Source organism: Ovis canadensis, chromosome 1 (genome assembly GCF_042477335.2).
Source record: "Ovis canadensis isolate MfBH-ARS-UI-01 breed Bighorn chromosome 1, ARS-UI_OviCan_v2, whole genome shotgun sequence".
Lineage (NCBI taxonomy): Eukaryota > Metazoa > Chordata > Mammalia > Artiodactyla > Bovidae > Ovis > Ovis canadensis.
The window spans coordinates 278,299,725-278,314,928 of NC_091245.1; the positions used below are offsets into that span (position 1 = coordinate 278,299,725).

General features: G+C 44.3%; 1 protein-coding gene across 20 annotated transcripts in view; it reads right to left on the minus strand.

Annotated features, from left to right (window-relative positions):
• TBC1D5 (TBC1 domain family member 5) overlaps positions 1–14,824 on the minus strand; it is a 593,981-nt gene extending 579,157 nt beyond the window's left edge. For 5 of the 20 annotated variants that reach the window (XM_069568899.1, XM_069568806.1, XM_069568985.1 and 2 more), the window contains exon 1: positions 14,259–14,527. The gene's annotated coding sequence lies outside the window, so the exon portion shown is untranslated. Of the gene's footprint in view, positions 1–13,541; positions 13,692–14,258; positions 14,556–14,675 lie in introns of those variants that run through there. The other 15 variants (XM_069568839.1, XM_069568931.1, XM_069568958.1 and 12 more) reach the window with 11 other exon arrangements.
• Positions 14,825–15,204: the final 380 nt, after the last annotated feature.

Consider the following 15,204-nt stretch of genomic DNA (forward strand, 5'->3'; position numbering starts at 1 on the left):
TTCCAGTCCTGTGGCCACTGCTGAGTTTTCCGAATTTGCTGGCATACTGAATGGACCACTTTCACAGCATCATCTTTCAGGGTTTGAAATAGCTCAACTGGAATTCCATCACCTCCACTAGCTTTGTTCGTAGTGATGGTTTCTAAGGCCGACTTGACTTCACATTCCAGGATGTCTGGTTCTAGGTGAGTGATCACACCATTGTGATTATCAGTTTTTCCTAAATATGAGCTATAATAATGTTCAGTGCCCAAGTGGCTCAGTGGTCAAGAATCCACCTGCCAATGAAGGAGTCATGGGTTCGATCCCTGGGTTGGGAAGATCCCCTGGAGAAGGGCATGGCAATCCACTCCAGTATTCTTGCCTGGAGAATCCCATGGACAGAGGAGCCTGGTGGGCTACAGTCCATGGGGTCACACAGTTGGATACAACCTAGTGACTGAGCATGTGTAATTTCTTCTTGTCAGAAAGACTGAGAGGAAGCTAGGTGTCCAAGAATGGAGGAGTACTCACAGTCCATTCGAACAATGAAAGAAAATGACGTGATCAGAAACCGTGTGGGTGAGCTACTGGAAGAGCACCTCAGCAAAAACTGAATGAAGAACAAACACAATCAACAGAATACCGAGAACCATTCTCAGTTCAAGAGAATGGGGACTGTCTACATGTATGCATGCTTATCTGTGTGTAGCTGCAATGTACACACACACACCACGCGATAAAGAAACTGAAATAATCCTAAATTAGTTAAGAGAGATGAAGACTGGAGAAAGGAGGCAATTCATCCCAAGCCTTCATATACCATACCCACCAACCTATCCAAATGAGCATTCTTATCACAAGACTCTTGGACTTCATGCAGAAAAATAAGTCCAGGGCTTCCCTGGTGGCTCAGCGGTGAAGAATGCTCCTGGAATGCGGGAGACACAGGTTTGATCCCTGGCCCAGCAGATCCCACAGGTCACACAGCAACTAAGCCCTGTGCTACACCTACTGGGCCTGTCCTCCAGCGCCTGGGGATTGAAAGAACAGAAGCCCACGGACCCTAGAGCCTGTACTCCACAACAAGCGAGCAGCCCCTACTCACCACAGGTAGAGAATGGCCTGCACAGCAGCAGAGTCTCATCAGAGCCAAACATAAATAAATAAGATGTTAAAAAAAGAAGTCTAATTTAATGAATGCAGCAGACAAAACCCAACAGAGTAGTACCATCTTCCATCTCCTACCAAATCCACTTTCATTCCCAAATCCAACCAAGGGTCCAGGGCAATCTATCCACTATCTCACCCCAAGATGGCAAGAGACGCAATGTCAGTAACTCCTCTTGGATTTCTGAAACTCCAAAGGCAGCATCTTGAGAACCTCTGAAGGGGCTGACTCAGTCCCCACCGGCTGTCAGCAAATGGAGTGCATGCCTCGGCAGCCAGAGCTTGTGAGCAGGCTCAGTCTTCACGCAGTGCTGAATCACCATCAATCCCATCAGAAGGCAGGTGTGCCTCCCCTGAAGAGAAGTGGGAGCTTACTCCTCACTCCTCTAATCATTCTGAAGACACACTATTTACAAGTGGAGACCTCATTACTTTTAGTTCAACCTTTTTATCTTACTTAGGGGCAAAATGTTTAGTAATACTAAAACATCAAACATTTCCACTAATCAATCTGTTACTTGGCTTTCTAAACAGTACTTGGGCTACAAACCTGACTTAATTTCCAGCCTCTCTCGAAACACTATAACCCTAACCCTGAAGAGACATTTAAGAATTATCCAACAGTCCAGGTGACTTTAACATTTTTTTTCCATGTGGGCCATTTCTAAAGTCTTTATTGAATTTGTTACGATACTGCTTCTGTTTTTTGTTTTGGTTTTTTGGCCGCAAGGCATGTGGGATCTCAGCTCCCGAACCAGGGATCGAACCTGCACCCCTACATTAGAAAGCGAAGTCTTAACCACTGGACCGCCAGGGAGGTCCCAGGGGATTATTTTTCATCACTCATTTTTACAAAATTTCCACAGTAAGCATCACTTTTTGTAACCGGGGGGGGGGGGGGGGGGACCTTTTTTCTACAGTCATCTAGATTACCATACTGTGATTACTTGACCTAAGACAGTCACTCACCACAGCACTTTCTTTAGACAGATATACCACAAGTAGTTTATCATAATTATCACAAACAACAAATCCAATCAATTTTTTAAAAATAAATCATTCTTCTAAATGAAGACTTTATGACCCATAAAAAGGTCAAGATCAGCATTCTTGTCAACACAAATTTATGAGAATTTGCAATCATCTGTAATGACTATTTCAAATCATTTTGTTTCAAAAATTTAATCCAATAACCACCTTTCCTAGGCAACTGAGTTTTAAAAAAAAATAATAAATCTGCAATTACTAAACATTTTCATTGAGTCAACCACAGACACCACATGCGACAGAGAAAATGACTGAATGATGTTATCTTTAGATGCTTCTCATTGGAACAGATTTAATGAGCAACCACTGCATGCCAGACTCCATACTAAATACTAAAGATATGAAATCCTAACACACAGACCCTATACTTGTAGTTTTGCTGGAAAAATTAATGTGTATGCTATGGACTGACTGTTCCTACCTAAAGGAGGTTTCAAGACATACAGCATATGCAAAAAATTAACCATCTAAACTTTAAAAACTTACTTCTGATACACACATGCCCCTACGGGTGTCAGATAAGGGGCTGTAGATCAGGTTTAGAGGATGCAAAGAAAGATGGATTTTATCAAGGAACCAACAAGCCAACCAAGGAAGGTAAAGTTATATCAGAGAAGCCTTCAGAAACAGGTTATCTTGTTCTGTGCTTCATAACACTACACTCAAAAATTTAAAATTGATCCTTTCACACCACCACCAAAGTTTATTATTTCTGCAGTTTTACTCCCTTGTTTTTAAAGATCTGAGCTGCCAAACCTTATTTATCCATAGTTAATTCACCAAAGGGACAAAATCATTACTCTATCAATTTTGTATTTTCATCCAGAACTTTCTATTTTCTTGGCCCACACAATGTTATACCTACTACATATATAATTTCCATTAAGTTCACTCAAGCAGTCAGTCTTAACTATGTGGATATGATCAACCACTGCAGATTAACCACAACAGAATATAATGTCTAACATTTCCATTATAGCATCAACCACATGCCAGATACTATCTAAGCATTTCAATGTATATACAGTTGGTCCTCCATATATTCTGGTTCTGCAACTGCAGATCCAATCAATCACAAATCAAAAATATTCAGGGGGAAAAAAAATTCCAAAAAGTCCAAAAAAGCAAAACTTGACTTTGCTGGATTCTGACAACCAGCTACATAGTTCTTACACTGTATTAGGTATTATAATCTGGAGACGATCTAAAGTATCTGGGAAGATGTGTGTGTATTACATGCAAATATTATGCATTTTATATAAGCAACTTGAGCGTTCCCAGAGTTTGGTATCCAGAGAGGCCCCAGAGCCAATGCCCTGCCAATGGTGTACGATATTCACGTATGTAGGAGCAGCACAGGTATAACCCACATATATTGCATATTTATGTGTATACACACACACACATAAACACACATATACTCATTTATTCCTCTAAACAACTTGGTAAGGTAGCTTCTTTCACTACCCTCGCTTCAAAGATAAGAAAAGTGAGGCTCCGTCCAGCCAAGTTAACTGGCCAGCAGGGCACTATGAGAAGTACCTATAAAAACAAGCGCAGGAAAGCATGCCCGGTACGGATCTGCTGTTACACCGAGCTCCCTCTCAACACTCGCGATTACCCCGGTTAAAGAAAATTAATGCCTTGGAAATTGGCCACAGACCCTCTCCCCACAATCTGCCTCCCCAGTTACTTTTTCCTCCCACAACTGGGCCCATTCCCAGCCTCTCAGTTCCCAAACTCTAGGACACGCACGCCCAGCACTGCCACTCACACGAGTGGCCTCTAAGAGCCCCTGGCCGGGTGGAGGGCACCACACCCAGACCAGCGATGACATGGGGCAGTTCTCAGCGGCCTGAGACAGGAGGGGAGGAGGGACGAATGATACGCATTTCTTTACAAAACACAAACTACTCAATTTGAAATATCATTCACTATTCTGGGGTTGTCCTTCTTACCTTCTCAGCGTTAAACATGATAATGATGACCAAAGCTTATTTTCTAACTGTCCTTACTAGGCACATAAGAAGTTTGTAACCCAGTCAATCCTTCAATATTAGAATAATAAATCTACCATGGATACATGGAGGTTGGGGAGAGGAGACAGGCACTGGCAGGAAATGAAGGATAAAAGGAAAGAGATACCACTTTCACTTTTAACAATGACACACACTTAAGAGACTAGCATGGCAAACAAGCACAAACCAACCATTGCAAATTTCAATATCTTATAAAGAAAAAATTACAAGCACTGAGGCAGTTAATTTTGAGGTGAGTGAATTTTTAAAAAAGTGACAAATCTGAGTTTTAAAATAAAGTCATCCTCATAGTTTTCAATAGTACAATAAGTTACCTACAAACGAAAATCAAAGTCAACCTGTTAATTCTCAACAGTACTACTAGGAAAAGGGGCTTTAAAAGGGTATCACTGATTTCTTTCTTTCTAAAATGCAGCAAAGAAAAGGCTGTTAAAAGCATGGACTCTAGAGTTGGTCAGAATCCCAGCTCTGTGTTGGCATATGACTTTTAATCTCTCTCTGCTTCAATTTCCTTCAAGGTTCTTGTGAGGATCAAACGAATTAAAATACATGAAGTGCTCAGGACAGTTACCTGGCACTTAAGAGTACTCTCACACCAAACCACCCACAAGTGGGCCAGCGCTAACCCCAAACTCCAGACTCACCCACCACCAGGGGGCTCAAGGACATCTTGGGCTCCAGCCCCACCTGCCAGCAGGCCAATAGCAGCTTCAGAACGACCCAGACTCCACAGCGAGCTGTGTCAGGAACTGCTCCCACCCTTACCGCTGGGCATACACCAGTTCCCAGACCCAAAGCCCTTCAACCGGAGAACACAGAACCTGGCTCCATCCAGCAGCAGCACAGGACTGGTCCCAGGAGCCCCTGAGAGCCCAACGCCACCACCAGCAGGTTGACCCAAGCTCCAAGACACCCTGGACCCCTCAGCCAGTCCCCCTGTGATATACCACCCTGGAACACCCCAGACCTCAAAGCTAGCCATGTTAGGAGCCAGCCCTGCCCACCAGCAGAGCCCAGTGCTAGGACCCCTGGACCCACACTCACTGGGCACCCAGCTCCACCCACCAGTCAATCAGCACTAGCTGCAGGACCTCCAGGAACCCACAGGCAGCTGTCTCATGACACAGCCCCACCAACCAGGCCAGGGGCCAGTCGTGCCTCCCAGACACCAAAAGCAGTCAGCTCATCACCAAAGAAGGATGCACACAGCCCACAGAGGGGACGCCTAGAGCATCAGCTCTGGTGACCAGAGGGAGTGCAGGGTGGGGACACATGATGTCTCCTACAGAAGGGCTCTTCTCCAAGATGGGAACTGCACCCAACTTATCAGATACACAACAGCAGCAAACTGGGCAAAATAAAGGTGATGGCAGAACATGTTCCAAATGAAGGGACAAAATAAAACCCCAGAAGAACTCAGTGAGGATAAGCAACCTACCCAAAAAAGAGTTAAGTAATGATCTTCCCCACCTAGGGATGGAACCCAGGTCTCCCACATTGCAGGCAGACACTTTACCATCTGAGCCACCAGGGAAGCAATGATTACACAGATGATCAAATAACTCGGGAGACCACTAAATAAACAGAATACAAAGTCAGAATGTTTTAACAGAGTTGGAAAATATAAAGGAGAACCAGAAATGAAAAATCCAATCACTGAAATGAAAAATACAGTAGGAGGAATAAACAGTAGACCCAATGATACAGAGAAACCGACCAGTGAGCTGGAAGTCAAAGCAGTAGAAATCACTGTCAGGAAAGTTTAAGAGACTGCTAGAAAACCATCATGGAGAAGGCGATGGCACCCCACTCCAGTACTCTTGCCTGGAAAATCCCATGGACGGAGGAGCCTGGTAGGCTGCAGTCCATGGGGTCGAGAAGAGTCGGACATGGCTGAGTAACTTCCCTTTCACTTTTCACTTTCATGCACTGGAGAAGGAAATGGCAACCCACTCCAGTGTTCTTGCCTGGAGAATCCCAGGGACGCAGGAGCCTGGTAGGCAGAACATCAAGTGTATCAACATTCATATTAAACTGGTCCCAGATGGAGAAGAGATAAGGAAGAAAATAAAATGTTTGAAAATATAATAGCTAAAAGCTTTCCTAACCTGGGAAAGGAAAGAGACATCAAAGTTAAAGAAGCATTGGGAATCCTAAATAGCATCAACTTAAAGAGGATTATACAAAGACACACTGTATCTAAAATGCCAAAAAAAAATGATTAAGAGAAAATATTTAAAGCAACAAGGAAAAAGCAATAAGTTATATGAGAAAAGTCTGCTAAAGCTATAAGCTAACTTTTCAACAGAAACTCTACAGGCTAGAAAGAAGTGGAACAATATATTTAAAGAGAATCAATACTCTACCTGGCAAAGCTTTCATTCGGATACGATGGAGATACCAAAAAGTTTACAGGCAAGCAGAAGCTAAAAGAGTTCAGCACCACTGAAGCAGCTTTACAAGAAACCTTACAAGGACTCAACTAAGCAAAAAAAAAAGGGGGGGGGGGGGATTACAAACTAACACGTGAAGGAAATCACAAAAGGAAAAGTTGTTGGTAAAGGCAAATAAACAGTAAAGATAGCCAATCAACCACTCATGAAACTAGCAGGAAGGTAAAAGGACAAAAATTGTTAAAAATCAACCACAATAGCTAAGGGATACACAAAACAGAAGGATGTAAAACATGATGTCAACGTCACGAACAGTAAGCTGGAGGGAGAGGGCTAAAAATACCGGGTTGTTAAAATGCATTAGAACCTAACAGATCATCAATTTAAAATAATCATAAATATATGCTAAAAATGTGTATACACAGATAGATACAAACACATAAACCTTACCTTACTCATAAACCAAAAGTCTATTCTATATACACATGCAAAGACTCACAAAAATAACACTAAAGATAGTCATCAAATAAAAAGGAGAAAAAAAGAAACAAAAAACTTATGGGGAAAAAAAAACAGAAAACTACAAAATGGCAGGAAGTACACAACTATGAATAACAACTTTAAATGTATATGGACTAAATGCTCCAATTAAAAGACAAGGAGTGGCTGAACAGACACAAAATAGGACCCATGTACTTGCTGCCTAAAAAGAGACTCATTTCAGATGTAAAGACACACATAGGCTGAAAGTTAAGAGGATGAAAAAAGGTACTCCGTGCAAATGGAAATCAGAAATAAAAAAAGTTACAACCAACACCAGAGAAAGAATCATAATGGATTACACCAATTAATGCACAAGTGAAAAGAAATGGACAAGTTCTTAGAAAGGTACACTTCCCAAACAAAACAAGAAGAAACAGAAAATACAAACGGACAAATTAGCACTAATGAAGTTGAATCAGCAACTTAAAAACTCCTGACAATAAAAGTTCAGGATCAGAGAGCTTCTTAGATGAATCCTTCCAAAAACTTCCAGAAGAGTTATCATCCATCTTTCACAAGCTATTCCAAAAAAAAATTGCAGAAACATTTCTGAACCCATTCCATAAAGCCAACATTACCCTGATACCAAGGCCAGACAAAGATAACAGTTCAGTTCAGCCACTTACTCCTGACTGACTCTTTGCGACCCCATGAACTGCAGCACGCCAGGCCTCCGTGTCCATCACCAACTCCTGAAGTTTACCTAAACTGATGTCCATTGAGACGGTGATGTCATCCAACCATCTCATCTTCTGTCATCCCCTTCTCCTCCTGCCTTCCATCTTTCCCAGCATGAGTTGGCTCCTTGCATCAGGTGGCCAAAGTTCTGGAGCTTCTGCTTCAGCATCAGTCCTTCCAATGAATCAGAATTGATTTCCTTTAGAATTGACTGGTTTGATCTTCCTGCTGTCCAAGGGACTCTCAAAGAGTCTTCTCCAGCACCACAGTTCAAAAGCATCAATCCTTCAGTGTTCAGCTTTCTTTATGGTCCAACTCTCAAATCCATACATGACTACTGGAAAAACCATAGCTTTGATTAGATGGACCTTTGTTGATAAAGTAATGTCTCTGCTTTTTAATATGCTGCCTAGGTTTGTCATACCTTTCCTTCCAAAGTGCGTCTTTACATTTTGTGGCTGCGGTCACCATCTACAGTGATTTTGGAGCCCAAGAAAATAATTGTCACTTTTTCCACTGTTACCACCATCTATTTGCCATGAAATGATGGGACCAGATGCCATGATCTTAGTTTTTTGAATGTTGAGTTTTGAGCCAGCTTTCTCACTCTCATCTTTCATTTTCATCAAGACAGTTTTTAGTTCCTCTTCGCTTTCTGCCATAAGGCTGGTGTCATCTGCAAATGTTATTGATATTTCTCTCAGCAATCTTGATTCCAGCTTGTGCTTCATGCAGCAGAACATTTCACATGATGTACTCTCACATAAGTTAAAAAAACAAAGTGACAATATGCAGCCCTGACATACTACTTGCCCATTTTGGAACCATTCCATTGTTCATGTCCACTTCTAACTGTTGCTTCTTGACCTGCATACAGGTTTCTCAGGAGGCAGGTCAGGTGGTCTGGTATTCCCATCTCTTGAAGAATTTTCCACGATTTGTTGTGAGCCACACAGTCAAAGGCTGCAGCATAATCAATGAAGCAGATGTTTTTCTGGAACTCTCTCGCTTTTTCTCTGACCCAGTGGATATTGGCAATTCGATCTCTGGTTCCTCTGCCTTTTCTAAATCCAGCTTGAACATCTGGAAGTTCACCGTTCATGTACTGTTGAAGCCTGGCTTGGAGAATTCTGAGCATTACTTTGCTAACATGTGAGAAGACTGCAGTTGTGCAGTAGTTTGAACATTCTTTGGCATTGCCTTTCTTTAGGATTGGAATGAAAACTGACCTTTTCCCATCCTGTGGCTACTGCTGAGTTTTCCAAATTTGCTGGCATCTTGAGTGCAGCAGTTGAACAGCACCATCTTCTAGGATTTGAAATAGCTCAACTGGAATTCCATCACCTCCACTAGCTTTGTTCAAAGTGATGCTTCCTAAGGCCCCCTTGACTTCACATTCCAGGATGTCTGGGTCTAGGTGAGTGATCACACCATTGTGGTTATGTGTGTCATTAAGATCTCTTTTTGTATAGTTCTTCCGTGTATTCCTGCCATCTCTTCTTAATATCTGGGCTTTTGTTAGGTCCATACCATTTCTGTTCTTTAATGTGTCCATCTTTGCGTGAAATGTTCCCTTGGTATCTCCAATTTTCTTGAAGAGACCTTTAGACTTCTATTGTTTTCCTCTATTTCTTTGCACTGATCACTGAGGAAAGCTTTCTCTCTCCTTGCTATTCTTTGGAACTCACTCAGATGGATACACGTTTTCTATTCTCCTTTGCCTTTCACGTCTCTTCTTTTCTCAGTATTTGTAAGGCCTCCTCAGACAACCATCTTGCCTTTTTGCATTTCTTCTTCTTTGGGATGGTTTTGGTCACCTTCTCCTGTACACTGTTACAAACTTCCACCCCTCAGACCCTCTATCAGATCTAATTCCTGTAATCTATTTGTCACTTCCACTGTATAATCGTAAAGGGTACGATTTAGGTCGTAACTGAATGGTCTAGTATTTTTCTCTACTTTCTTCAATATAAGTCTGAATTTTGCAATAAGGAGTTCATGATCTGAGCCACCGTCAGCTCCTGGTCTTGCTTTTGCTGACGGTGTAGAGCTTCTCCATCTTTGGCTGCAAAGGATATAATCAACCTGATTTCTGTGCTGACCGTCTGGTGATGTCCCTGTGTAGAGCCCTCTTTTGTGCTGTGGGAAGAGGGTGTCTGCCATGACCAGAGCCTCACTGCTTGGCCAGCAGCACCGCCTCTCCAGTCCATGGCTGCCGGACCGGGTACTCCACGCAGTTCCCCGGCACAGACGTTCTTATCACCACCACGCCGCGCATCTGTGAAGATGGTCCTCAGTGAACCACGAGGTGACCACTGTTGAGCACCTGCTGGCCGAGGGAAGCGGCAGAGCAGCCGGAGCCTGTCTGCCTCACTCCTGGCCAGCGTGCGCCAGAGGAGCCGCAAAGTGCTGAGCAGGGGGTGGTAATCTCTGTGGCTCTAAGCCAGGTGTTATCCCTCCTTATCTGTGGGATTAGCTTGACCAGCAAGTATCTGTCAGAAGATTGCCATGCCAGTACACCAGTCTTCCAGAGTTTCCTCTATTACATCCTCCTCTTCTTGGTCTATACCACCACTCTAGCTGTCAGACAAGTCAGAGCTACCAAGATGGTGGAAGGGGTATGGGCTCATCTTCTCCTGTGAGAATTCCAAAATTGTAACTAACCACTGAGCAACCATCAACAGGAGAATGTTGGATCCCACCAAAAAAAGATACCCCATGTCCAAGGACAATGGAGAAGCCCCAACAAGATGGTAGGAGGGGCAAAATTACATTTATTAATAAAATGAAAATGTTGCCTAATGAATAGGAGATATTTCTAAATCATGTATCTGATACAGGGTGTAATACCCAAAACTTAAAAAGAGCCCATACAATTCAGTATCTAAAAGCAAACACCCTGACTCAAACATGTACACAAGATCTCAACAGATATTTTTTCCAAAGATGATACAGTCAAGAGGGAAATGAAAACATGTTCAACATCACTAATCATTAGAGAAACACAAAGCAAAACTACACTGAAATATCTCCTCACATCAGTCAGAACGGCTATGATCAAAAAGACAACAAATAACAAGTGTCAGTGAGGATGTGGAAAAAAAGGAACCCTTGAGGAATCCAAAAAATTAAAGGTACCAAAGATCCAGCAATTCCACTCCAGGATATTTATCTGAAGAAAACAAAAACACTGATGGAATATTACTGAGCCATGAAAAGGAATCTTGCCATTCAAAATAACCTGAAAAGTATTATACTAAGTGAAATGAGTCAGAGAAAGACAGAATACTGCATGATTTCACTTATAATGTGAAATCTAAAAAACAAATGACCAAAACTTAATAAAATCAAATGAGCAAACATTTGATTTTTAACAAAATCAAAACAGAGGTATATACATACAGAGAACAAATAGGTGGTGGCCAAGGGAGGTGGGAAGAGGAATGAGACAGGGAGAGAGATTAAGAGGTACAAGCTTCCAGGTGCAAAATCATTTAAATGAACAGTGTGAGCAATATAGTTAGTTAATAACTATGTAATATCTTTGTCAGGTGACATATTGCAACTAGATGTTGTGTAATAGGTAACAACAGTGTCATCGGTCAATTATACTTAAAAAATAAATTTACAGAAAGAGAGATCAAGCTTTGTGGTTAACAGAGCCAGGAGTAGAGGGACGGGGGAATTGGACAGACAAAAGACAGACAAAAGGTACAAACATCCAGTTATAAGATAAATAAGTACTAGGGCTATAACATACAACATGATAAATATAGTTAACACTGTTTTACGTTATACAGGAAAGCTATTGAGAATAAATCCTAACAGGTCTCATTACAAGCAAAAAAATTTTTTTTCTATTTCTTTAATATCTATATGAGATGATGTATGTTCAAGAAACATTGTAATAATCACTTCATGACGTAAGTCAAATCATTATGCATTACACCTTAAATCTATATAATGTGTTAGTCACTCAGTCATGTCTGACTCTTTGTAACATCATGGACTGTAACCCACCAGGCTCCTCTGTCCATGGGATTCTCCAAGAAGGAATACTGGAGTAGGTTGCCATGCCCTCCTCCAGGGGATCTTCCCAACCCAGGGATGGAACCCAAGTCTTCCACATTGCAGGCATATTCTTTACATGCTGTTTATCAATAATGTCAATAAAACTGGGAGGAAAAAAAGTACTGTCATAATATTTAACAAGAAAAGAAATAACAGTAAAGTAAGGACGAGAATGAAAACTGTAAAAATCACAGTGCTAAAAGTAGTTGATGTTATACTTCCATAAAGTTTTTCTAAACTTAAGAACCATTTTTAATGGCAATCCACTCCAGCACTCTTGCCTGGAAAATCCCATGGACAGAGGAGCCTGACAGGCTACAGTCCACAGGGTTGCAAAGAGTCGGAACCACTGAGCGACTTCACTTCAAGAACCATTTTTATGTATATAAACTATATGAAGTTACCTGTGACAACTATGATTTTTCAATTACTTTTTTAATGTAAACTTTTCTATTTCATTTTTTTAATAATTAGGGAAAATCAACAGGTGGAGACTCCAAGTTTTTCACAAGTTTGCTTCCAAGGCTCAGGCACGTGTTACTCAGCTGAGGCTGCACTTGAGTAAGTGACAAAAGGAGCACACACTCATTTCGCTCACCAATAAAAGAGACTTTTATCCCAAAGAGTATGATGCAGTCTTTATGTTGATTAAAAATCCACCGACCCACTGCTGAGCAAGTGGACTTCTTCCGCGGAACACGTGCAGGCCCGGCGAGGCGGGCAGCACAGCATGCCCAGACGGTGCCTGCACTCCTCCTAGTAGAGGGAGCGCTCCCAGTTCTGCCATCCCCTCCCCTGGGACCTGGACTTGGCTTTTCTGCAAAGGGATTTCCCAAAGCAAGCTCTCTCAGTTCATCCTGCCATTTGTCTCTTACCTCAAGCCACCTCTACACCAAAAGTGAATTACTAAAAGGCACTTATTCATTGATATATTTCATTTCTTAGCAAACAAGTAATATACACCCTTGCTACTCAAGAATGGTTCCTCCTCCAGCCAGAAGTAGTTTATAAGAAACATAAAATATCAAGCTGCAACACAGATCTACTGAATCAGAATCTGCATTTTCAAACAGGAGCCTCAAGGGATTCCCAGACACATTATAAAGTTTGAGAAGAACTGCTCTACAGGACTCTACAGCAAATAGCTGTAGAAAAATGCTCCAGTTTACAACTGAATTTAGAGATAAAATATGAAAACTACCAAGACATGGAATCAGAAAAGTTCCTTAAGACAATTAGTACATAAATTAAATTCTTTATCACTGGTATCAAACGTGCTCAAAAGTTTACTTTCAACAATGCCTACACTTAATGCTAAGTCAGTATCTGTGTACAAACAGCGGCATGTTCATATTATTATATAGTGACTACACGATAATATATTGGGGCTGTATACTGAGGGACAAAGAATAAAAAAGAATGATTAGGTCTAGAAATACAACCACCGTCTGGCCCAAAGTTGTGCAACCCGCATTCTAAAATTTCAGTATTTAGAATCTGGAGTTGGCTAAACTTTCCAGAAAATTATTCCCCACCAAAAATCTAAAAAGATGTGAACTTTAAACATATATCCTGTAATCGAAACTATTTAATAGCTAGTACTGAACAAATTTTAGGTCACCTGTAGAATCAAGAAATTGTTGTAGAGGTTTGAGCTCCTTTCTCCAGGAAACAGGAGGTGGGTGGGATGGGGTGTTACCAAAAAAAAAAAAATCAGTGTTCACCTTCTGCAATGTTTCTCACATCCTGAAAGGCCTCAACTTGCATGTTCCTACAGGTGAAGGAAACTTAAGTAGTACTCAAACAAGCTCACGTTTCCCTCCTGAGGTGGGAGGGTAGGGGGGAAGCTCTCCTCTCTTCTGGAGAATGCATTTTACAAGGTTTGGGGGCTCCGAGCCCGTCTGGCTTCCGGCCCGCGAAGGGACCGAAAGGTACCAGGAAATGGACCAAGGAGGAAGTGGAGCCCGGCTCGGCCGCGGCGCTCAGCCCGGCCGCACCCGAGACCCCACCGGGCGGGGAGGCGGGCGGCAGGCCGCGGGGCAGCGCCTCAGCCCCGCCGCCCCGGGGCGAGGGAGCCCCGTCTCCCGCCCCCCGCCCCCCGCCCCCCGCCCGGAACACGCACACGCGGGGGGCGCTGCGAGGCCCCGTCGCGGCGGCGACACCTCAGGCCCGCCCGGGGGAAGGCGGCGGCGCGGGGCGGGGCGGGACGCGTCCGGAGACGCTGAGGGGAGGCCGGGCGGGAGCGACTGCCCGCGGGGGCTGCACTGGAGGAGGGCGGAGGCGCTCAGGGCGCCCGAGCTGCTTTACGGCCGTCAGCGCCGTCGTCCTTTGGCGTTACCTGTGGCGCGGGAGGGCTCCCCGGCTCCTACGCCCTGAATCCTCCCCTCTCTCTCTCTCTCTCTCCCTCAGCCTCTGCCGGGAGCTCGCGGGACTGGCCGCGCCTGACCCGACCAGAGAGGGAACAGGGCGGGGGGGGGTGGGGGCGGCGGCGGGGGCCGGCAGCCACGTGACCACGCCCGCGCCGTAACGGCGGCCGCCCCCCGCCGCGCGCCCTCGGCGCGCTCCACCTCTAAGCACCCCGCGGCGCGGGCGCCCGCGCTCTAGTGCGCATGCGCCCGCCGGGCCTGCACACTGCGCGCGCGCGACGCGAGGCTGAGCGGGATCCGCGGGCTGAGCCGTCCGCCGCGGCTGCCGGCGCGCGTGCGCGGGAGGACTCGTTTCGTTTTTTTGTCCCCTTTCTCTTGCCCCCTTTTACCCTTTTATCTTCCACACCTCCGGCCGCGGTCTGCTGGCGCGCAGCGGGAGGCTGAGAATCCTCCCCCGGGCTGTCAGGCCCTCTTGCTCACCACCACCTTCCCAGGGTGAGGCCGTCTGAAAGGCTGGCCCTCCTGCCTGAGAATTTGCATTTCCTGTGTCCTGTGACAGGGCCTTGTTGTAGCTGAGTGGACTCCTAGTCATGCTTCAATACCCAGCTGCTCTGTCGCTTCCTCTCTGAGATGTACCCTACTCTGCTTTGCGAGCCATTAGTAGTCTGTGCATACCTACTTTAGTATGGGGCTTCCCTGGTGGCTCAGCTGGTGAAGAATCCGCCTGCAATGCCGGAGACCTGGGTACCATCCCTGGGTCAGGAAGATCCCCTGAAGAAGGGGAAGCCTACCCACTCCAGTGTTCTGGCCTGGAGAATCCCATGGACAGAGGAGCCTGGCGGGCTGCAGGCCTTCGGGTCTCAAGAGTCGGACACGACTGAGCGACTTTCACTTCACTGCTCACTTTAGAATAACCCG